Raw genomic sequence first — 26,102 nt, 5'->3', positions numbered from 1 at the left:
TCAGGCAAATAACAGCAGCAAATAGCTACTGTTCCCAGCTATTTCATCGCCTACAATCTCAAAAGGACTTGTTGAGGCAATTTGCACTGAGATGCTTAGTTATTGAAACTCAATGTTAGAATAGATGATACCATTGCTGCTTTAGATTGGACCTCAGGACCAACTTGGCTGTAACAATAGGTTTGCATTGAGAAGTTTGGAGCTTGACAGTTGAGGGAGGGTAGCAACAGCAACGAGTTGCTGTGGAGAAACGTAGAATTGAGCCACAGATGGAGGAACAACATAAAAACGGGGAGGAGCAGAAAGTTTGAGCTCGCAGAGGCAATTCTCATGAAGAAGGTGCATAGTCAAAGGTACGTTTCCATGATCTCTCAGAAGAGCATTGTTTCTAGAGGCCCAAGGTTATTGCATGAGGTGATAGCACACATTCCAATGTCCTCAACTCATTTCAGAAGCAAGTTGGTGGCTAATCATTACTAATAGTGATGAAATAACCTGCATCTTCAATGTTTTGCTGCCATATCCTTGCAGGGCACTACAAGAGACACTTCCAGATCATTCAGTTGGTTGTTCATAAATGCAAGATATGTTACTAATAGATTGCTTGCCAAGACTCGCAATTATTGTTAAATGTGCTTATGATGATGCTCACAGGATTGAGCAGACACTTGGATTTGCATCTATGGTTGGCTTCCCCAATCAAGGGGTTTCAACAGCTGGACAAAGATCTCAATCCATATAGTGAAATAGTGCACATTGTCTTCCAGGACTTTTCATAGACTGTTAGGATTGCATTGTCATAATGTCAGTTGGTCTCTATCCACCAAAAGATATTGCTTTAGATGTACACCAGATTCCATTCTCCAACAATACAAAAATACCAAGCTGTTTCGACGTGCTAGCAGACATAAAGGTTGATAATTGGAGACAAAGAATACCCACTTCTTGCTTGGCTGACACCTGACTAAAGAAGTCAGAAGATGCTACAGAGAATGTAACAATCATATGCCCTACCGAATAAACAATCTCCACACTCCAAATGGCATATAAGGTACCACAGAAGATGTGGAGAAGTCTTTTAGTACTTACAGGCTAGAATTTCCAAAAAGGGTGTGGTATGTTGTGCTGTATACAATGACATTGTACAACAAAGAGAAGTATGGTACCAAGCGCAGACCTTCTTTACAGGAGGAAGCTGATGCAGCCAAAGCAGTAGTAGCGGTACACATTGCTTCTCAGGATGTCAGGGATTGGGGTTGCAGCAAGTTGCTAAGCACTGAGCTCACATAGTCTATTGAAGATTCGAATGAATGGTAGAAGAGCAATGTGGAGGTCAAAACTAACATTTCTATTTTGAGTGACAGACAATCAGATTGCTCATAAGATTTCTTAAGAATTAGGAGCAGAATTTCTTAAGAAATAGAATGTCGGCCATTCAGTCTATTAAGCCTACATTGTTACTTAATCAGATTGTGGCTGATCTGACTGTAACTTTAACATCAATTTCTTGCTTGACCCCACAATCCTTGACACTGTTGTTGATCAAAAATAAGTCCAACTCAGTGATTAAAGTATTCAAAAAAACAGCCTCCACTGCTCATTGGAGAAGAATGTTCCAATAACTAATGACACTCCGAGACAAAAAAAATCCTCTTCATCTTCACCTTGAACGGGAGGCCCTTTAGTTTGAAACCGGGTCTCCTGGATCAAGATTGCCCCATCAGAGGAATCATGTTCAGCCCTTTCAGAACCTCATGTTTTAATAACATCACCTCTCTTTCTTCCAAACTCCAATGAGTATAGGCTGAAGCTGTCCTGATAAGACAACTTTTTCATTGTAGGAACCAATCGAGTGAACCATCTTTGAACTGCCTGCATAACAAGCGTTACCTTCCTTAAGAAAGGAGACCAAACCTGCTCACAGTAGCCGAGGTGTAGTCCCATCAATATCCTGTACTGTTCTCTTAATTATAAACTCTACCTCCTTGCAATAAAATCTAGCAGTCCATTTTCCTTTCTAATTACTTTGTAGACATGGAATCTAATTGTTAAGAATTTCTGTACAAAGACAACCAAATCTCTTGTAATGTAGCATTCTAGAGTCTCTCTCCATTTAAATAGTTTTCTTTGTATTTTTCCTGCTGGTGGGCACCTTCACATTTTCCCACTTTATACTTCATTCTCAAAACTTTTGTCCACTCACTTAACCTACTTATATCCATTTCCACACTGTTCCTATTCACAAAGTCTACTCTGTTAGCTATCTTTGTACTGCAGCAGAATGAAAATTGCACTGTGCATTTTGTCAACCTGAGGCTATGAATCAGCATGCAGACTGAAAAAGAAAGAATAAAAGATCCATCTTTTAACAACACACACAACATTTCTTACTAACTGAGATCAAATTTTTCTGTTTCTACACAAGGACTTTATTTATATCATTAGCAAATAATGCTACAATGCAATCCTTCCCTTCATCCAAGCAACAAATATAGATTGTAAATAACTGACCCCAGCACTGATCTCTGTTCTATTACATGAATTGCACCTTGCCAACCTAGAAATGACGTATTTATCATGATTCTCTTTTTCCTAGTTAGGCAATCTACCATTCATGCCAACATATTGCCAATAATTGCTTAGTCATATCAAAATTTAACATTGTTAAAAAGGAATCATGCAGTCAAAGTCTTTTGTCTTACTTTCATCTGGACTGAAACACAAGAAAATCAATGCATTCGGGAAGTAACAATCTATATATGATGAGAAGAGGGTTTGGTTTGATAAAATAAAGGGAAACAACATTTCTGCTGTGTGACAGGAGAGTTGATTTGTTGGCAAGTGGACTTGGGATTAGTAGAGATTTTGCCAACATGAATGCATCAGTTAATGATAGCTGATAGTTAGCTGCCAAAATTTATTTAAATGAACTGTCATCACAACTCTTAAAAAGTATAATCCTTCTGGCTTCAGTAGAAATGGAGGCAGGCTGCTCAATTCCTTGTTGTTGAGCTGCCCTTGCTTGAGGATTCAGGGATTGAAGGTTGTGAAGTTCCAGCTGAAGACTACCCCACCTGCATCTCTGTGGGGGTATACTTCAAGAAAGGAAATAACTCATTGGAAATTGATTTGGACGAAAGGAGGCAATTGGTAATTAGTAGACAGAATTCTCAATGGAATGGAATTCCCAATTAAATATCATTTTTTCTTGCCATTATATCCCTCACTGGGGAAACTGAACTTCACTTCTACCACACTGCTGAACAGCACTTGGTGCACATCTGTGAAAAAGGGCACAGCTAGGTTGACTGTCATTCAACATAACCTACTCCCACTCTACTCCCACCTTCATAAATGTCTGTCATTGGAAATATTGCGCTAGGAAGGTCTACCAGCACTTCACGAGAGACCTGCTACATTTTGATAACTATCATTTTCATTGACGGTTGTTGGGGTACAGTAACTTTATCAGAGAGAGCAGAGCTTGAAGTAAGCTATGCATCCAACATGTATTCTCCACAGCTGACATTGGACACCAGGGATCTACAAGATCCCAGTCGCTCATTTCTGATTAGAGAGATTTTGATGTGCCATGAATGATCATTACTTGCTCTTCAGCAACTGTCATAGTCATACATTCATAGAGATGTACAGCGTGGAAACAGACCCTTTGGTCCAATTTGTCCATGCTGACCAGACAGCCTGAACTAATCTAGTCCCATTTGCCTGCATTAAGCCCATATCTTTCCAAAGCCTTCCTATTGATATACCTATCCAGATGCATTATAAATGTTGTTATTGAGCCAACCTCCACCACTTTGTCTGGCAGCTCATTCCATATATGGACAACCATCTGCAGGAAAAAGTTACCCCTCAGGTCCCTTTTTAAATCTTTCCTCCCTCACCTTAAACCTACCCCCTCTCATTTGAAGTTCCCCACCCAATAAAGAGACCTTGTCTATTTAACCTAACCTTGCCCTTCAAGATTTTATAAACCTATATAAGGTCACCCCTCAGCCTCTGACATTCCCTCAGCCTATTCAGTCTCTCCTTATAGCTCAAACTCTCTAGCCCTGGCAATATCCTTGCAAATCGTTTCTGAACGCTAAGTTTCACAACATACTTCCTCTAGCAGGGAGACCAGAATTGCATGCTGTATTCTAACAATGGCCTAACCAATGTCCTTTACAACCACAACATGACCTACAAAGCCCTATACTCAAAACACTAACCAATAAAGGCAAATGTACCAAACACCTTCTTCTCTATCCTCTCTAACTGCATATCCACTTTCAAGGTATAATGAACCTGCACTCCAAGGTCTCTTTGTTCAGAAACACTCCCAAGGGCCTTACCATTAAGTGTACAAGTCCTGTCCTGATTTGCCGTTCCAAAATACAACACCTCACATTCATCTAAAGTAAACTCCGTCTGCCACTCCTTAGCCCATTTGTCCATCTGATCAAGATCACATTGTAATCTGAGGTAACCTTTTTTTGCTGTCCACTCCACCCCCAATTTTGGTGTCATCTGCAAACTTACTAACTATGTTTCACATCCACATTCTATGTTCACATCCAAATCATTTATATAAATGATAAAAAGAGTGGATCCACACTGCTGGTCACAAGCCGCCAGTCTGAAAAGCAACCCTCCACCACCACCCTCTGTCTTCTAACTTCGAACCAGTCTTGTATCGAAATGATTAGTTCTCCTTGTATTCCATGTGATCTAACCTTGCTAACCAGTCTACCATATAGGTCGAATGCCTTACCAAGGCCATGTAGATCACGTCCACCACTCAGCTCTCATTTATCTGCTTTAATACTTCTCCAAAAAACTTAACCAAGTTTGTGAGACATGAGTTCCCATGCACAAAGCTGGATTGACTATCCCTAATCAGTCCTTGCCTTTCCAAATACATGTACATTCTGTCCCTCAGGAGTATCTCCAACAACGTGCCTACCATCGATGTCAACTCTGAAATCTGTGGAAAACCTCTGTTGTCCTTGTCTCTTAAATCCTGTATTCCATCTTGCAAAGGGAAAGGGCAGACTGGTGAGTGATTGTAATGGCCATTGAGGAAAACAATGTATTTGGTGAGGGTGGCTATCAAAATTGTGACAAGCTGAAAGATTAAAGTTGCTGGCAGTGCTGAATGGCTAGATGAGGAAACGAGAAGAGAACAGTGGTTACATTTGCAAGGGATTGGATGGAATAATGTTGATAATGTGACGAGCAGGAGTAGATGAAAGTGCAATTTTTCTCAACTTTCACTCTTGTACCGCAACAGGTGTAAAATTAAGTTCCTGCTGACTGCATACATCTGAGTTGAGTTCAGGACGTGTGGATCCGCATTACTCCAATTGTAAGGCATTCATCACCAAATCACGAAGCAACATTTTAATCAGATGAGTGTGTTAAAATTCCACAGAAGAACCTACCACAGAATCTTCTGTTTTTCTGCTTAAAATCATACTTGACCCACCACAACCACCACCACTCAATCACTTGCTTCAAACATACAAATGAATGATTAGTTCCATATTGATCGACAGACATTTAAGTAGGAAGTTGGAATTTTTAAAAGAAGCAAAGATTTTGGATGCACAACTCTGGAAGAGAAATCAAGCTTTCAAAGAGGGTGGAATTGTTTTTAGTGGGGTTCAGAAACTTAAGTAGTTAGAAAATTCTCGTTTAACAGAAGGAAGTGGATCTCTATTTGGAAAAGCAGAGAGTGTACTATTATACACATTATTACCAAAAACTCCTTTTTGCTAAGTGAACCTGATCATTAAACGTGTCTCCCTCTGTATGTTTAGGCATGGAGGGAGACACGTTTACCAGAGTATATTAAGTCTCATCTAAAGTCTGGTTGAAGATTTGTAGCTCGGGTGTCCGTTGTTGTGGTTCTGTTCGCCGAGCTGGAAGTTTTTGCTGCAAACGTTTCGTTCCCTGGCTAGGGAACATCATCAGTGCTATTGGAGCCTCCTGTGAAGCGCTGCTTTGATGTTTCTTCCGGTATTTATAGTACTATAGTATTTATAGTATTTATATACCACTATAAATACCAGAAGAAACATCAAGGCAGCGCTTCACAGGAGGCTCCAATAGCACTGATGATGTTCCCTAGCCAGGGAACAAAACGTTTGCAGCAAAAACTTCCAGCTCGGCGAACAGAACCACAATAAGTCTCATCTCGCACAATGTTTCCACAGCTTGTCTTCAAAGATACTGAGAAATATATGTGTACAAAAACTGACAGCACAGTTTGAGCAACAAGGGGATACTATTGTTGTAATCCTGGATAATGATATCATACAAGCAGTGTCAGTCAGCTCCCACAAAAATAAAGTTCAAATCCTGAACAGAAGAAGGCAGCTAAACATCAAACCTAAAGTCATGGCAGCCGTTAATAAGCAATGTATTATGTACCAGGTGAATGCCGCAGGTAATGTTGATAAAGTGGCAATTGGTACGATAAAGAAAAAATTAAGCTTTGAAACAATCAATTAAATATACAGTCAAAAATATCTATTATTGATGAAAAAAGCTACTTTGACAACTATGATTTTTTTGATGGTCCAACCCTGCTCTCTTCAAATATCTTTCAGCCAAGTTTGAAAAGGCTAAATGACTTCTCATTTATCTACAGATAAAATGCACCAAAAGCCATTAATCAAGAAAATCTTAAATCCTCACTTGATTAATCTATTACAGAATATAATCAGTCACATTTCAAAAGAAAAGTGACAAGGCAGAGTGTGTTTATAGCAGGACCTTGTGTAATCTAAGTGAGAGCACATTAAATAGACACTTCAGCAAAATGAATGGGAAAAATGTGCACATAAGTAAAACTGAAATGACTTCCAGAATACCTTGGTTAAGTAGCTAAAGAATATGATGGCTTAATTAATATATCATAAATGTAATAACTGAATTCCAAAGATGTTTCAACTTAATGAAACAATTGGATTCTCCAATTCGCTGCTCTGTTGAAAAGTAAGAACAAAAATCCACTGTACAGCCATTCTATGAACAGATGGCATTTATACATTTAATTACAACAGTCAAGAAGATGCAGTTGGCCAGCAACAAAGGCAGCAAATTGAAGTGGCCAGAAGACCTTGCACTGAAGGAAGGGACATGGAAAAGTAATTAAGTTGGTGAGGGGATCACAGAAGGTCCCATGGATGGAGAAGAGGAGTCCAAGGTATTGTGCCTGAAACTTTCATTGTGAGACCTGGAATACTTATGCTCTTCTGATCCCTGAAAGCAATGTTTTCGCTTTCATTTGGAGACCTTCCTTATCGTCCTGATAATGACTTACCTGCTGGGAAAATTGCAGCATGTTGAATACTCAAACCTAAGTTAAGTTTAAATCAATGAGCCCAAATTTTTAGGAGTGAATAAGGCTTCTCATTGGGTTCTGGTGGGACCTGCAGTGACCTAACTATAGACTGCTGTTAAAATGGTGGCTCAAAAAGTGTGTTGCTGGGAAAACACAGCCAGTCAGGCAGCATCCGAGCAGCAGAAGAGTCAACGTTTTGAGCATAAGCTCTTCAGCAGGAATGTGTGTTAAAATGATGGCAAGTATAATGCTAGGGGAATATTAACAATAGTTAATTTTACAGACTGCTTCTCCATTCCCCAATTCCTACCAGGTCATTTGTAACAGAGTTATACGGCACAAAACAGAGACCCTTCAGTCCAACTCAGTCACCCTTACCAGGCATCCCAATCTGACCTCGGCCCATTTGCCAGCATTTGACCTATATCCCTCTAAATCCTTCCTATTCATGTACCCATCCAGATGCCTTTTAAGTGTTGTAATTGTACCAGCCTCCACCATTTCCTCTAACACACACACACACACACACACACACACACACTTCTGCATGATAAAGTTACCCCTTAGGTCCTTTTTGTATCTTTTCCCTCAGCCTCTAATGTTCCAGGGAAAAAAAAACAGCCTATTCAGTCTTTCTCTGTAGCTCAAACCCTCCATTCCCGGCAACATCTTTGCAAATCTTTTCTGCATCCTCTCAAAGTTAACAACATCTTTCCTATTGTCAAATGCCTTCTTCACCAACCTTTCTATCTGCGATTCCACCTTCAAGGAGTTATGCACCTGCACCTCTTGGTCTCTTTGTTCACTTCCTAGGGCCTACCATTAAGTGTACAAATTCTACCTTGGTTTGTTTTATCAAAATATAACATGTCATATTTATCTAAGTTAAACTCCATTTGCTATTCCTCGACCCATTAGCCCATCTGATCAAGGTCCCATTGTACTCTGAGATAACCTTCTTCACTGTCCACCATAGCAACCATTTTGGTGTCATCTGCAATATTATTACATACCCTTTATAATCACATCCAAATCTTTTACAAAAATGGCAAAAAGAGTTGACCATTAAAAACCAATTTCATAATTTAAAAACAGAAGTGTAATTTTTTAATTATTCCTCCTGTATATGAAACTAAGGATGCAACTTTATGGTTTAATTTTGACAGAATATTTTTGAGCTGGAAAATGATGTCCTGAAGAAGGGTCACTGGACCCAAAGCATTAACTCTGCTTTGTCTCCACGGAGACCTGCTGAGATTTTCCATCGATATCTGTTCTTCTTTTGACTGATGACTGACCAGATCTTGGCTGATCTGTACATCTTCCCAACTGACGTCCTTTAGCTGGCTACACTAAAACCTCAGGGCTGAATATGGTCCATGCCCAGACTGCAGGTCTATGAACGCCCTGAATCTGATAGCCCCAAAGGGCGGGATGATTGGAGTAGAATTCTAGAGCTCAGCCTCTAGTCAGCTGCAGGGACAGTCACCACTGGTGGAGCCATGGAGACAGAGTGGCACAAAAGACTAGGACTGGAACAATGCAGAGTTCCCAATTAGTGGCAGACTTGCAGGCGGTTACAGTTAAACAGAGTATTTACTTTCATAATGAGAGAAGTACCAATATTGGAAGATTAAATATGTCATATAATTGCAGTATAATCTGTTTCATAAAGATTTGCTCTTGGAAACTTCACAAGAGGGACAAACTTTACGACAATAGTTCAGGGGTGTGTATGGCATTAGAGAACTTAATATTGACACAGCTGATGGAAATTGTCCCCATACATGCTGGAAATGGAGGACCTGCATGTTATATAAAATGATGGGAATGGTAGTTGCATTTTTCAAGCAGTAATAATTGATTTTTACATATGCATTCGTCACATGCAGTTTTTTGCCCTCAAAGCAAAATCCAAAAGTTACCAATTATGTCATAGAGTCATAGAGATGTACAGCATGGAAACAGACCCTTCTGTCCAACCCATCCATGCCAACCAGATATCCCAACCCAATCTAGTCCCACCTGCCAGCACCCAGCCCATATCCCTCCAAACCCTTCCTATTCATATACCCATCCAAATAACTCTTAAATGTTGCAATTGTACCAGCCTCCACCACTTCCTCTGGAAGCTTATTCCGTACACGTACCACCCTCTGTGTGAAAACATTGCCCCTTAGGTCTCTTTTATATCTTTCCCCTCTTACCCTAAACCTATGCCCTCTAGTTCTGGACTCCCCGACCCCAGGGAAAAGACTTTGTCTATTTATCCTATCCATGCCCCTCATAATTTTGTAAACCTCTATAAGGTCACCCCTAAGCCTCCGACACTCCAGGGTAAACAGCCCCAGTCTGTTCGGCCTCTCCCTATAGTTCAAATCCTCCAACCCTGGCAACATCCTTGTCTATCTTTTCTGAACCCTTTCAAGTTTCACAACATCTTTCTGATAGAAAGGAGACAAGAATTGCACGCAATATTCCAACAGTGGCATAACCAATGTCCTGTACAGCTGCAACATGACCTCCCAATTCCTGTACTTAATACTCTGACCAATAAAGGAAAGCATACCAATTGCCTTCTTCACTATCCTATCTACCTGCGACTCCACTTTCAAGGCGTTATGAACCTGCACTCCAAGGTGTCTTTGTTCAGCAATTACCAATAAGTGTATAAATCCTGCTAAGATTGGCTTTCCCAAAATGCAGCACCTTGCATTTATCTGAATTAAACTCCATCTGCCACTTCTCAGCACTTCCTTCTCACTACACCTCCAATTTTGGTGTCATCTGCAAACTTACTAAATGTACCTCTTATGCTCGCATCCAAATCATTTATGAAAATAATAAAAAATAGTGGACCCAGCACAGATCTTTGTGGCACTCCGCTGGTCACAGTCTGAAAAACAAACATCCAACACCATCCTCTTTCTTCTACCTTTGAGCCAGTTCTGTATCCAAATGGTTACTTCTGCCTGTATTCCGTGAGATCTAACCTTGTTAACCAGTCTCTCTGATAAGCTCAAAAATTAGCAATATAAAAATGATGATACAGCTAGTAGTATGTAAGGAAGGATAATTTAGAATCATGTTTATACAAGCATCTAACTGAATCCACCTTCCTTAGTTGGTGCTGTGAATTGGTCCTGGTAGAACATTATCACAAATGTAATGTTTATTCATTGAATTCATGGCCACATCCTCAGCAGTTCCATTTGTTACTGCCCCTTCAGACCACTTGCACAAATAATAAGCAGAAATAGAAGCATTTCCATATATACAGGTGCACTTTTTTATGTTAGCATGTAGTATCTTAATTAGTCCCACGTTATAACAGTGACTGCACTTCAAAAATACCTCAGTGGCTGTAAAGTGCTTTTGGAAGTCCTGAGGTCATGCAAAGTATAATATAAATTGTAAGTCTTTTTTTTAAATTGATGTATCTAGTTTTGTTGAAACTGTGAATATAATTGTGTAACTGTCGCACTTAGATTACAAATGCATACTCAACAATGGTAACTCGGATAGTGATCCTGAAATAAAGGACTCTGCAAATCAAGTGGATTTGAAACTTGATTGTTGGCTTCCACAAGCCAATTTTTTCCAGTTTTATGTTCTGATAGCAATGAAACAAAATCAATCTAGTACTCTACCGGAAAGAGCATTGGGTCTGCTCTGATTACTGGAATGATGGCAATCATCTTCCTCTTCTTTGGACCTGATTACAAATCTTATGCAGGATGTCTGTTTTTATTCAGTTTTCTACCCTCATCTCCTGGCGTTGTGCCATGAGGGATAATCTTCATCTGCATTACCAGCCTTTCATTAACCGTAGCATAGTTCCCACATTCAAGACAGAGCTTTTGGGCACCAGCAAGGATGGCAGAGTCTGAAAGTATCGATGCTGACTGACAAATTCTGACCCCTTCCTCAGAGTTGGCAATTTTAGGGGAGGACATTTGGTGCTCAAGGGTAGTTAGGCTGCTACCCTTGAGTGGCAACCAATTAAGCTCATGGGAAGCCTAGTTAGTTCAGCTAAAGGAGGCTGACTGGGATTTTCCAGTTTGCCTGCAGTTTCCACGCATGATACATCCCTGATAGGCAGTGTGAGCTCAGCAACAGGCTGTGGCCAGCACTCTAAGCAGACCTACAGGCCCACCTTGCCAATCTGGGTGTGGATGTAGCCAAAGACTGTTCAGTAGAGGGATTCATCTCCTCCTCCTGTTTTACATACCTCAATTGGAGCTTGTTTTCAAATATTTTGGTGAAAAGGCATTTCCAGATTGAAACACCCTCTCAGCTCCAACCTTTGCTGAACCTTTCTGCTCTTCTCAAGCTGAATCCCTTTTAATTGGCTGTCTAGATTCGATAGCCTATCTCCCAGCATTCATTTGATGATGAAATAGACTCCATTCTATTTAGGGGTGCATCAGGCAAAATTCTGAAGAACAATTGTTGCCCATCCCTGAAGCAACCTGAATCTTCTCTCACTTAACAGCAAACCTCACCATTCCGCAACATCCCAGATGCACAGGTACATAAACACACTTACACACACATAAGTGCCCAGCCACATATGCATACACACAGACACGTATGTGCACACATGCATACACACACACAACATCATGAATATCAATCAACAGCACAAACTACTTATTCAAGTCAATTGTAGCTGTGAAATCTGTTAACTTAATACATGCCAGATTTGTACCACAATGCGTCAGCTGAATCTATTGGCCACCTGGGATGTCTGAAAATAAAGGCCTCATGAGTTTAGCAACGGATTCAATGTTTGCACAAATTGGGAGCATGCTACCACTCACAATACTGGATATTGTGCCCATTTTATCCCTGGGAAATGGACTTAATGCATATCAATTTCTGTCCCATTGAAAGCACTGGATAAACAATTTATGAGAATTCCCTTTTAATGCCATCTCTCATTTTCTTCTCTTTTTAATAAAAGAAGACAATCATGTCATCTCAATGTAATCAATGTTAATACAGAACTGGGTCTTCCAATAATTGGATTTCCTGCTAAGTAGCAATTTAAAGATCACAAAGTTTGATGAAAGGCTCAAGAAAATTAATTCACCAAGAGACATTTCTGAATGGATTTGATATCAGCATTTAAGTAAAAAAAGGCAGTGCATTTTCAGCTAAAGCACAGTTAGTGAATACTGCACATCTGCTGACTCAATTTTATGGAAAGAAAATGCTGTTAGATTCAGTTTGTGAGCAAGGCCTAAATTAAGAGTAATAATATCAGCAGTAAAAGAGTAATAAACTAATTTCTTTGTTGAAAAAGTCCCTAAAATATGTCTAAGGTGTATTCTTTAGTCATAACATTTCAAGTAAACTGGGTTTGGAGCATTAATTTTCAAAGACTGTTGTCAACATGCTTGAAAATATTGAATCAGCACCCACTGACTGTCTTCAATACAGTTATAATTATGAAGAACTCCTTAAAACATAGCAGATTTCTTGGCCAAACATTTACTCATATTTTGTAAAAAAATCTTTATATCTCCAGTAGTTCACTTCAGGGCCTGGATAGAGTGAATAGCTAAAGTTTTTTTCCCAAGGTGGAAGAATCCAAAACTAGAGGGCATAGGTTGAGGGTGAGAGGGGAAAGGTTTAAAAGGGACCTCAGGGTCAATTTTTTCGTGCAGAAGATTGTGTGTGTATTGAACAAGCTGTTAGAGGAAGTGATAGAGGCTGGTACAATTACAACATTTAAAAGACATCTGGACGGGTTTATGGAAGAATTTAGAGGGATATGGGCCAAATGTTGGCAAATGGTTAATTCACCTAGCCAACACATCCCTGGACACTGCATACAAATATAGCATGGCCAATTACCTAACCTGCACATCTGTGGGAGGAAACCAAAGCACCCATCAGAAATGGGAAGAATGCAAAAACTCCACAGAGACAGTCATCTGAGGCTGGAATTTGTTTTGGCTTCCTTTCAGAGTCCAAAGGTGTGTAGGTTAGATGGATTGGCCATGCTGAATTGCCCATCGTGTCCAGCGATGTGCAGATCAGGTGAATTAGCCATGGTAAATGCATTGTTATGGGAATTGGGTGAGGGGAGGTGTAGCTGGTTGGAATGCTCTTCAGAAGGTCAGTGCAGACTCGATAGATTGAATGGCCTATTTCATACTGTAGGGATTCTACTTTTAAAAAATATTACATTCTGTGTCCTTAACATCTTAGGTGTGATATCCAAAGTGGTATTTAACATGGAAAAGAACACATTCATAAGTGGGCCAGGAGGGATGGGATGTTGGGAGAGTGGTAATTAGTAGTAAGCAGGTGGTTTTCTTGCTTATGTTTGACTTGCTGTAATGAGACTTAAGGAGGTCCAAAGTCAATGTTGAGGACTTCCAAAGCAACTCCCTCCTCGCATACACACCACCATACAGCCATCTGTGGTTTAGTTCTGTTCTGTGGATGGAACAGGATATACCCAGGGATAATAATGTACTTATGGGGAACATTGCTTATGATTCTGTGAGAATGACCAAGTCAGGCTTGACTAGTCTGTGGGACACTTCTCCTAATTTTGACACAAGCCCCTAGGTACTAGTGAGAAGGAACAAAAACAAAAATTGCTTGCAGCCTCTGTGGGCAAGAAGGAGAGTTAACGTTTCAAGTCCATAGGCTCTTCATCAAAAAATGATTTTGCTGGGTCAACAGGATCGTTGTTGTTTCCAGTGCCTTGGTCAGCGTTAAGTGGTCCATCTGATTCTATTCTTTTTATCAAACTTTGATGCAGTTAGGTTCAACTGAGAGGCTGGTTAGGTTGTGTCAGAGGGCATTTAAGAGCCAACTACATTGCTATGGGTCTGCAATTACATGTAAACCTGACCATGTGAGGATGACAGATTTCCTTCCTGAAAGAGCATGAGTGAACCATAAGTGTTTTTATGACGATTAACAATAGCATCATGATCACCATTGGACTAGTTTTTAATTCCAGATCTATTATTTGAATTCAAATGCCACCAAATGCTTGATGAGATTCAAAGCAGTGTCCTTAGGCCACTAGCCTACGTTCCTGCATGACTGGCCCTTTGACAGTACCGCCACATCACTACTCATCCTTCCGCATTGACTTTAAGACTCTATGATTATGGGTTAAGTTTTCTAATCATGCTTATAGCAAACTTCCTGTTGTGTTTATAACTTTGATGGAATGATTGTATGTAAAGTAACATGAAATAGGCAGTACCCATCCTGCCATTACAGCACCATCAACAATCTATAATAATTATGATAATTGTGGTATAATCATGTAGTTCTACTCAATACATCAACTTCAAAAATGATACTTCAATTGACAAAGCTCAATGCAACATTGTGATCTTCCAACAGTGTTTTCGTCTTTTAATACATTGTCTCTCAATTTTTAAATTATGTAGAATGACCATTCAAGCTAAACACTAGCATTGAATTTCATTGACACTTTTTTACAAAATAGTCAACCTATTTGACTTTTTGCTACATTCGGGAGCAAAGAGGATTTAAATTAAATGGTTAAGTCTTAAATCATTACAACTAAACAAACTGGCATATAAGCAGGCACTTAAATGCAGATTACTTTGGGAGGCTTCTTGTCAATTTTTATTCAACCAAACCTTCAGACAAACAAAAAGCTATCTTTAATTGTCTCTATCACTACCTACGCTACTTATTACTGTAACAAACTTCTCCATGGGAACAGCTAAATACGCTTCCCCTGTGGGCACTTCAAATGAAATGAGCTTTCATACAGTACTGCATACGTCCATGGAAATTTCTACATTGTTAGAAGTAGATAAAATGTGGTAACAATGGCTGAAAATGTATGTTGCATCTGTGAGGTTTCTGTGTTTTGACATTATATGTATTTATTTAATTTAATATTCCAGCTGAATTCAATAATAATACAAATGGATTGATAATCACAGACATCACAGATAGATAAATGCATGCTTCTCAAAAACTACCCAATACTTAAGTGCCTATTAACATCTTTCCAACAAGACAACTTCTCCTTTGAGATTATTTTTCTATGAATAAAGACCCATCTCTCTCCTAACTATAATTGGCTTGCTATAGTTCTCCATTAGTATGGGATATTAATATCCATTTACATGTCTTAAGCGTTGGAAGGAAAGCATGTGGGTTTGGTACAACTTAGAGGTTATAAGTGATAAAAATGTAAACACATTGGGAAGCTGGTTACAACCCGCCTTCTTCCACGTCTAACTTGAACATATTAAACCAGTTTAACATAAACCCTCAAGAGAAGCAGGTTTTGTATTAACATTTGTAAATTGCTTAATTGGAGCAATATTTCAACACTATTTTATATTTAGCATTGCTCCAATGTATTTCCTGAGCTCCCTTAAACTCATGCCAAAGGTAAACTGAAGATTACAGAAAAAATTGAGAAGATTGATTCAATCTCATGAAAACAGTGTAATAAATATACAGTAAGCAGAAGTACTTTCTTACCTGCTGGTTTGCAAGGATACATTCACAGTAACTTTGTTGAAAATTTTCTTTCCATAACTTTGAACATTCATTTCCATTAGGGAAAAAGTTAAGGCAAACAAATCTAGATTTTCCTATATAATGATAGAGTTAAAGAGTAAGTTGAAACTGAATAATTATCTTATGCTTTTGATAGATGTTATGTGGATAATAGAATTGAGAACCACATTGAATGCAAATAGTTCATAAGGAAATTAATAAAACAAATAAGTGAAGTAAAGAGAAATCATGAGTAGACATTAGGAGGTAATAAAAATGGAAATCCAAAAATCTTCTACCGATATATAAATAGTAAAAGGTAAAGTTGCTGTAGTCTTACCAGACCATGGGGGCTGTTTTTTTGTTACAGAAAGGTGAGTTGTGGGGTTTGGCCTGAGGGTCACTCCGTCTCAAGCAAAGGGAGAGGTTGAGAAGGAGGGTCTTTCATGGTAACCTCAGCCAGTACAGGAATTGAAAATGCACTTCATCTATTCGCTTCACTCTGCATTGCAAACCAGTCATCCAGCCAACTGAGTGAACCAACACCCTATAACTGAACTGCTGGCTTGTGATACAGAGTGACACCAACAGCATGGGTTTAATTCCCACGCCAGCAGAGGTTGCCATGTGGACTTTCCTTCTCAAGCTCTCTTCTTGCCTGAGACATAGTGACTCTTAGACTAAAACACCACCAGTCATCTTTCTACTCAGACAGCAGCCCTGTTAATAGTAATATATTGTATGGCTAATGCAATTCAATTTCTAGTCAATGGTAACAACCAGGATATTGTTAGCTGGGGATTCAATAATGATAATGCCACGGGGACAATGGTTAGCTTCTGTGTTGTTGGAGATGGTCATTGCCTAGCATTTATGTGGCATGACTGTTACTTGCCACTTTCAGCCCAAGCCTAGACAATGTTCAGGTCTTGCTGCATTTGGACATAGACTGAGTATCTGAGGAGTCATGAATCATTGGCAAACATCCTCACTTCTGACCTTATTTTTGAGGGAAGGTCATTGATGAAACACTGAAGATGGTTAGGCCTAGGACACGACTCTAAGGAACTCCTGCAGAGATGTCCTGGAGCTGAGATAAATGACATTCTACAACCATGATAATCTTCCTATGTGCCAGGTATGATGCCAACCACTGGAAGGTTTTCCCTCAGATTGTCTTTGACTCCAGTTTTGCTAAGGCTTCTTGATGCCACACTTGGTCAAATGCAACCTTAATGTCAAAGGAAGTCACTCTCACCTCACCTCTGAAATTTTGCTCTTTTCTCCACATTTGAATCAAGGCTATAATGAGGTCAAGAGCTGAGTGTCCCTGGCAGAACCAAACTGGGCATTAGTGAGCAGGTTGATAACACATTCTATCACTTTACTGGTGATTGAAAGTGGGCTGATAGGGCAGCAATTTGCTGGGTTGGATTTATCCTGCTTTTTATGTACAGGACATACCTAGGCAATTTTCCACATTGTTGAGTCGGTGACAATAGTGAAGCTGTACTGGAACAGCTTGGCTACTATTGCTGGAATGTAATCAGGGCTCATAGACTTTGAACTATTTAGTGCCTCCAACCATGTCTTAATTGCAACTGGCATGAATCGAATCAGATGACGATTGGCATCTGTGTTGCTGGGGACCTCAGCAGGAGACAATGATGGATCATCTACTCAGCACTTCTATCTAAAGACTGTGACAAATGTTTCACCCTTGTCTTTTGAACTGATGTACATATTAGGCTTCGCCGTCACTGAGAATGGGGATTTTTGTGCAGCTTCTTTCTTCAGAGAGTTGCTTAATTGTCTACTATTATACGAGACAGAATGTGACAAGAGTGAAGAGCATTGACCTGATGCATTTGGTGTGGAATTGCTTATACTCTGTCCATCACTTGCTACTTACGCTGTCCGGTACACAAGTGGTCCTTTTTTGTAGCTTAACCTCTGAAGACGATAGTGAAACTTTTAACAGGACTTAGAAAGGCTACTGGAATGGGTGGTCAAGTAATAAAAGAAGTAGAATACAAAGAACTCTGAAGTGAATAACTGATTGGAAAACAAGGAAAGGCAATATAAAATAAAGTGTACCATTCTAAGGAGGTTGGAGGAGGAGAGGGTCCTGAGTCCAAATGCACAAGTTATTAAAAGGGGCAGGGGTGATTGAAAAAATGGTTCATAACGCCTACAGGATCCTGGAGCATCAAGATAAAAGTGAGGAAATTATAATAAAGTTGGATAAAACATGGTTTTAACTGGAGATTTGCATGTACTGACTGGCACAAGGCAGTCAGAAAAATGTAAAGGCATAAAAGAAAACGTAGAAAAGATTCATGAGATTGGTTCCAGACCTGAACCAGCTGTTTTGTGGGTAGATTGCAAAATTTGGGAATGTGCTTCTCAAAGATAAAATTTTATGGAAATATTCAATGAGGATGGATCTGGATAAAGTAGACAGTGAGAAACTCTTCTGATTTTGGAGGATTGAGAACCAAAGGGCACTGACCTAAGGTGATTGGCAAAAGAGGTTGTGTCACCATTCTCTTGTGCAGTAAATTCCTGATCATAACCGCATGCTTTCCTTCTTTACAATACTCTTTAAAAACTTTCCTTTGACCAAGAATTCTGTCATCTGATATCTGCTTATGAGGCACCGTTTTAAAATTTGTTTTATGATGCTCCTGGAACCTGTGGGCGGCACAGTGGTTAGCACTGTTGCTTCACAGTGCCTGAGACCCGGGTTCAATTCCCGACTCAGGCGACTGACTGTGTGGAGTTTGCACGTTCTCCCCGTGTCTGCGTGGGTTTCCTCTGGGTGCTCCGGTTTCCTCCCACAGTCCAAAGGTGTGCGGGTCAGATGAATTGACCATGCTAAATTGCCCATTGTGTTAGGCAAGGGGTAAATGTAGGGGTATGGGTGGGTTGTGCTTCGGCAGGTCGGTGTGGACTTGTTGGGCCGAAGGGCCTGTTTCCACACTGTAAGTAATCTAATCAATACCAGTAACAGTAGCAGCCCAGCATCTGAATAGTATGGAGGCACAATAGATACATTTGATCTCACAGAGATGTTTTGAGGACATTCCTAAAGTTTTTGGTGTATCCTGGGACTCTCCTATATATCAGAGCTTCAAGTATTGCAGTTGATCTTCACAGAGCCGCAAAGTCAAGAAAAATGGAAGACACAGGACCAAATTCTCTAAATGGTCTTTAAAAATCTCTCTAATACTTTTAATCCTTTCACTTGTGATGACTTATGAAGTTTCCTCCTGAAATCTGACTGCCTTCAGACATTTGTCACCATCTTCTCTGCCTGTTGCAAGTTATTCAAGTCCTCACAGACAGAACTACTTCAGAAACTAATTCAGCAAACAACAGGGTCAAACAGGCTACTCTCCTCCATTTGCCCCACAACAGTACTGCACCTCGTCTCCAGTACATTACAAACATGCAGATAATCCAGAGAACAGGCAGAAATTTGTTCAACCTACACCACCTTCAATTCAAAACCAAAATCATTCAAAATCACTCAGTGATTGAGCAGATGAGGTTTGCATGTGTACTAATTTAGTAACTGAGCAGCAAGTTAGTGTCAATTCCTTCTCTGAACCAGATGAGAAAATGAGCCTTGCATTGAACAACCAAAAAACTAAGATCCTCTGTCAACCAATTCCTACACAGAAACATAGAACATAGGAGCAGGAGGAGGACATTTGACCTTTGAGCATGCTCCACCATTCAATATGATCATGGGTGATCATCAAGCTCGATGCCCTAATATTGCCCTCCCCCCATATCCCTTGATTCCTTTAGCCACAAGAAAAATATCGACCTCCTTCTTGAAAACGCATGCTATTGTGGTCTCACCCACTTTCTGTGTTAGTGAATTCCACAATTTACCACTCTCTGGATTAAGAAAGTTCTCCTCACCTCAGTCCTAAATTGTTTACCCCTTATCTTTAAACAATGACTCCTGGTTCTGGCCTCCACCACCATCAGGAACATCCTTCCTGCATCTCACCTGTCTAGTCCTATTCAAATTTCACATGTTTCTATGAGATTTCCCCTCACTTTTCTCAACTCTGGTGAATACAATCCTAATGGACTCAATTTCTCCTCATACATCACTCCTGATATCCCAGGACCCAAGTTAGGAAACATTTTCTGCACTCCCTCTTATAGGAAGAACATCCTTCCTCAGATAAGGAGACCAAAACTGCACACAATATTCCAGGTGTGGCCTTGCACCACAACACCTTTCCCATCAATTAAGTTCAATGGCATAACCCTGAAAATAGAAATAATTTTTCTAATTTTGAAAGCCTCCCCTTGATGAAGGCATTTGTAGAAATCAAAAATCGACATCACATACAATGTGCCAAATCAGATTTCGACCATTTGAGGAAGAGTATTTGAAGAACAGGATCTCAAATCAAGAGATACAGGATCATCAGCAATTGTACATGCCTTAACACAGCTCTACTTTATATCAATGACTACCGTCTGCAAGGTACTACAATGAATGTGGAGCACTTTGGGTTCTCATGAGACCTTTCTTCCTTCAAACTTAATTGTGATATCCATCAGAAATCCAACCAATGAAGACCAATAGTGGATGCCATAGGACAAACAAATGTGTGACTGGCATGCTGAAAGTATACTTCAGATTCCTCAACAGGTCTGGCAATGCCCTTCAGTATGCCAAAATAATCAGAGATTGTACTATGCTCTGCTCAACTTTGTGTGGCAACCTCTCCATTATCTCTGCAATCATAATGAACTTGAAGGCCTGTCAGGACATTTCAAATTCTTTGCTACCTCTTAGTAATAATATTTTTCACCTATAACCCTCAACATCTAGCTCCAACTGAGCAGAGCTCAAAGAATATTCTTCATTGCAGTCCTTGTTCTTGCTCACATGTGAACTGCTGAGCTGGATACACCAAAGTGAAGGAGCCCAGCTAGTGAATGGTCAACATGCGTCTTCTAATGATGGTGAACCTTTATATCCTCTGTATAGTTTCCTTTCATAAAGTTCATTGATGGCTACCCTACATGTGAAATCACCGATAGAGAGAAAGCAAATGCATTACTACAGGCCAAGTCGGTATGTTGTAATATATCATTACGAAGATAACCATATTTCACTTGCTGCTGAAATAAGTCAACATGTCTGTGTGCTGAATGACTTGTGGGTGGCTAATATCTAACTCTGACTCCCAATAGTTGTGAGGTTTCCATTGCCAATGGCAGAGATATCCAAACACACAGTTCACTGCTTCCTCCCCTGCAGTTGTCACCTGGAAGAATTATGTTTATTCCTGTACCAAATGGGATGTGGTTCAAGAAAGCAGCTAACTTTCACTTTCTCCAGGGTAGTAATGGATGGGTAATAAATGCTGGCCCAGAGAGTGAACCACATATTCTCTGAATGAATTTTTGAAAATGCTATTATTTCAAAGTAGACTAATAATCAATCTTTGTCAATAAGTGTGAAGAGGTCATGGACTTCATTATTGTTAAGATTAAGCCCATTTCATGAACTACACATTTTATGTCCTTCCCTGCCAATAGCCCAACAATCAAACTCCCTATAAAATTCCCCACTGCCCAAACACTGAAATCTGTTTTCTTTAAATTTTTCTCCCATGTCTATTCACACCTGATCAGAGCTTAACATATCCATGACACTTGCCTGTTTGAGTGCAGTTCTAACAAATCTCAAGACACATGAAACCATCCAGAGTAAAGACCACATTCACAAACATTCACACCCTCTACCATCTACACCTTGCAATCTACCAGCTGCATTGCAGCAATTCACCAAATCCCTTAGATACATCTTCAAAATCCATGACCATTCCCACAGATCAGCAGATACACGGGACACTAGCACCTACCAGTTGCCCTCCAAGTTGCACGCCATTCTGTCTTGGAAATATTTTGTTGTTACTTCAGTGTTACTTGGCCAAAATCCTGGAAGTCCATCCCAAACAGAATTGTGACTCTACCTACAGCAAATTGGCTGCAGCAGTTCAAAAAGGCAGACCACCACCACACCTGCACAAGGGGGGCAAGGGATGAACATTAGTTGTTGGTCCAGCCAGGGAGACTCATGCTCTATGAATGAAAAAAGACTTTAATCTTGACTTTAATCCCACTAAACTGCTGACTACCCAACCTTACCTCCTAGTGCCCGTGTTAGCTGATGTTGTTACTGGATCCCTGTCTGCACACGTTTCCCTCTCACTCTTAAATTTTCTCTCATCATCCACCTCCTCAAAAATAACCCAACCATCCTTGCAGGAGAACTGATCATTTTTGAATATTCTACGAAGGTGAGTTTCCAATCATGTGCTCTTGCCATCACTAAGACTGTCTATTTATGCCTTTGGGAATATCATCAGCTTCTCCCAGGTCTCAGCTTGTCTGCTGCTGAAACCCTCATTCATATCTTTATTACCTCAGGACTCAACTATTCTGCAACACACTGCTGGTTAGTCTCCCACATTATTCCCTTCATAAACATGAGGTCATACAAAACTCTGCTGTGCATGCCTTCACTTGCTCTGAGTTCCATTTACTCATTGACTTCTACTGGTCTCTCAATTTGATTTGATTTTAAAATTCTCATCCTTATTGTGAAAGTTTTATGTCACATTACCAAACCAAGTGCAATGATTTTTTATTCACTTGTGGGCCTTGGGCGATACTGGTTGGCCAGCATTTATTGCCTGTCCCTGTCTGTCCTTGAACCTGGTTGTCAGGCCATGTCAGAGGACAGTTCAGATTCAACCACATTGCAATGGATCTGGGGTCATATTTAGGCCAGACCAGGTGAGGATGGCAGAGATCCTTCCCTGAAGGACATTAGTGATCCAGACGGATTTTCCCAACAATCAACAATGCTTTCATGGTCTTCAATAGATTTGTAATTCCAGATTTATTTTTGGATTCAAATTCTGCCAGCTGCATTCCAGCTTTTCAAGTTGCACTTCACAGTGGTGTTCTTGTGGTATTATTTTTGTATGTAAACACCCTGAATGGGGCCAGTTGCCAAGGCAGCCAGCCAATATATTGAGGCAGGTGCTGCCCTGCTGAATGGAGCAGGACACTCAGGAAAATGGCAAGCATGCAACTGCACAGAATCAAACCATCCATATTGCCCTGTGAAGGTTCAATTCTCCACCGACATAAACAAACAAGCCAATATCTCTGGAATCAATCTGACAGCTGGACACGAGGAGGCACCAAGACTTCATCGAAAGATACTTTATTTTAAAAATCTCAATTTTGATTGTGCAACCTCCTAAAGTGCTGCTAAAAGAGCTCAATGGGCAGATACTTAGCAGCAAAAAATGTGGTCTACAGATGCTGGAGATCACCGTGAGTATCCCATCCCATCAGAGTTCTTATCCCTACCTGTAAGCCAAGAGGCCTGGGTTCAAACCCTACATAAAATCTCTGAACAGGGTGATTTGAAAATGTCTACCCCATTACCATCTGTCCTTTGAAAATGTGAAACCATCCCACTGGGGCAATGGGATCCTGAGACAACATTATCCCAAACTTGGTGTGAGGCCCTGTGGCCATTTGAAAATCTGACCCCAAAACCTCTAAAATATGTTGTTCAGTCCAATGACCCTGTGATATCTGCATGCATCCAGTTCTGGATCTTCAGCATGTCCAATTTTAACTGTGGTGATTGGAGCAGTAATTGACTTGGTTGGGTTTATTGTACTTTTTGTGTACATGATTTACCTGATATTTGTGGACAATTTTCCACATTGTAGGATAGATGCCAGTGATGTAGCTGTCCTGCAACAGCTTGAGTAGGGATGCAGCAAGTTGTGGAGCACAAGTCTTCAGTACTGTTACCCGAATGCTGTCAGAACCTATAACTTTTACAGTGTCCAGTGCCTCCAAGTGCTTCTTGATATCATGTGAAGTGAATTAAATTGGCTGAAAACTGGATCTATAATTCTTGGGACCTCTGGCTGAAGGTTGGTTTGACCTTATCTTTTGCACTGATGTATTGAGCTCTCCCATCATTGATGATGTGGATATTTATGGAGTCTTCTTCTCCAGTGAAGGATATCTGCCATCCTCATCTGGTCTGGCCTATATTTAATAGTACACCATCATTTATAACTGTGTGTAGAAGGACTACAGAGCTTAGATCCAATCCATTGGTTATCAGCTCACTAAGCTCAATCACTTGTTGTTAAGACTGTTTGGCATACAAGTAGAGTTGTTTATACATTCACCAGGTTGACAGTTTTTACTTTAAATATGCCTGGTGCTTCACTTGGCATGTCCTTCTGCACTCTTCATTTGAACCAGAGTTGATCCCCTGACTTGATAGTAACTCTTGAATGAGGTGTATGCCAGACCATGAGGTTGCAGGTTATGTTAGAGTACAATTCTGCTGCTGTTGATGGCCCACAGTGCCTCATGGATGCCCAGTCTTGAGTTGCTAGATCTGTTTCAAGTCTGTCCCATTCAGCACAGTGATAGTGCCACATAACATGATGGAGGGTATCCTCAAAGTGAAGGTGGTCACTTTTACTGATACTGTCACGGACAGATGCATCTGCAGGTGGCAGACTGGTAAAGATGACATCAAGTATGTTTTTCAAGTATGTTTTTCCCTGTTGTTGGTTCCCTCACCACCTGCCACAGACCCAGTCTAGCAGCTATTTCCTTCGACCTGACCAGCTTGACCTGCAGTGCTGCTGCCGAACCTTGGACATTGAAATCCCTCACTCAGAGTATATTCTGTGCCCTGCCACCCTCAGTGTTTCCTCCAAATATTGTTCAACACCACCAACTAGGAGAGGATGGTATATGGTAATTAGCAAGCGGTTTCCTTACCAGTCTTTAACCCCTGGCCATAAGACATCATGGGGGCTAGAAACCCAGGTGAGGACTCTCAGGGCAGTCCCCTCCCGACTGTAGACCATGGTGTCGCCACCCCTGCTGGGTCTGCCCTACCCGTGGGACAGGACATATCCAGGGATGGTGTTGGTTGTTTCTGGGATATTGCCTGTAAGGTACGATTCAGTAAGTGTGACTACATCAGGCTATTGCTTTTGTAATCTGTGATACAGCTCTCCTAATTGTGGCTCTCACACCCCAGATGTTAGTAAGGAGAACTTTGCAGTGTTAGTAGAGTTGTTCCTAACATTGCTTTTGCTGGTGCTTGGCTCGATACCAGGTGGTCTGTCTGGTTTCTTTTTATTGAGACTTTGTAACAATTGTTAAAATTGACTGGTCTGCCCAGTCATTTCAGAGCAGTTGACAGTCAACCACCTTGCTGTGTGAATGAAGTCACATATCGTTTTTTGTGACAATCCTTAGACTTCTAATTCCACCATCTGCCATGGTGGGATTGAAACCTGGGTCGCCAGAACATTACCTGAGTTTCTGGGGAAAAATACCTCAAGACCATCACCTCCTCTTCTGGGAGTTAAGCTGACGCTGGCTCCTAGTTTTAATGCCTATGACTCCTTTCAGCTTACTCTTGGAGATTTCAGCAACATCTGCATCATGCAGTGAACTACAAAGACGGTCATACTGTCTTATTTTTTAGCATGAAAACACACTCATCTCATTTCCTCTTTCTTGAGACAAATACAAGGATTAAGCAAAGGTTTTTGCATAGATTGAAGACTTCCCCTTATTACTAGTTGCCATTTACTACTACATGCTCCTCATTTCAGCTCAATTATATTCAGCAACAGAAAGGGATTCCACTCCCTCAGGGTGCAGCTGGTGTCTAACCACAGAATGTGCATCTTGTTGATGAATACCCGTTATCCTGGCAGCATTCGCAATTCTTACATTCTGTAACAGTCCTCTGTGCCACCTGTATTTTTACCATCATGACACATCAAAGGCTGGCAACTGATTGGCAAATATAATCTCCTCATGACATGCCTTATGACTTCAGTCAGGAACACATGCCATACTGGTGCAGCAGGCAAACAATAAAAGCCTTACTGTCACGAGGAACATAAAAGAGCAGACCACCCATGCACCGGAATTGACAGCCATTGTTACTGTGCGGCACTGTCATCTCAATTATTCAAATGTCATGATTGTCAACGTACAACAAAATCAGAAACTTAACATAAACTCTCAGTTAAAAATATCTACCATAACCCTGGAGTACGTAAATGGGAAAAGCAACTAGGAGAAAGTGAGGACTGCAGATGCTGGAGAT

This window comes from Hemiscyllium ocellatum, chromosome 5, assembly GCF_020745735.1.
Source record: "Hemiscyllium ocellatum isolate sHemOce1 chromosome 5, sHemOce1.pat.X.cur, whole genome shotgun sequence".
NCBI lineage: Eukaryota > Metazoa > Chordata > Chondrichthyes > Orectolobiformes > Hemiscylliidae > Hemiscyllium > Hemiscyllium ocellatum.
The sequence above is the reverse complement of the archived record's forward strand: the minus strand, read 5'-3'. Positions refer to the sequence as shown.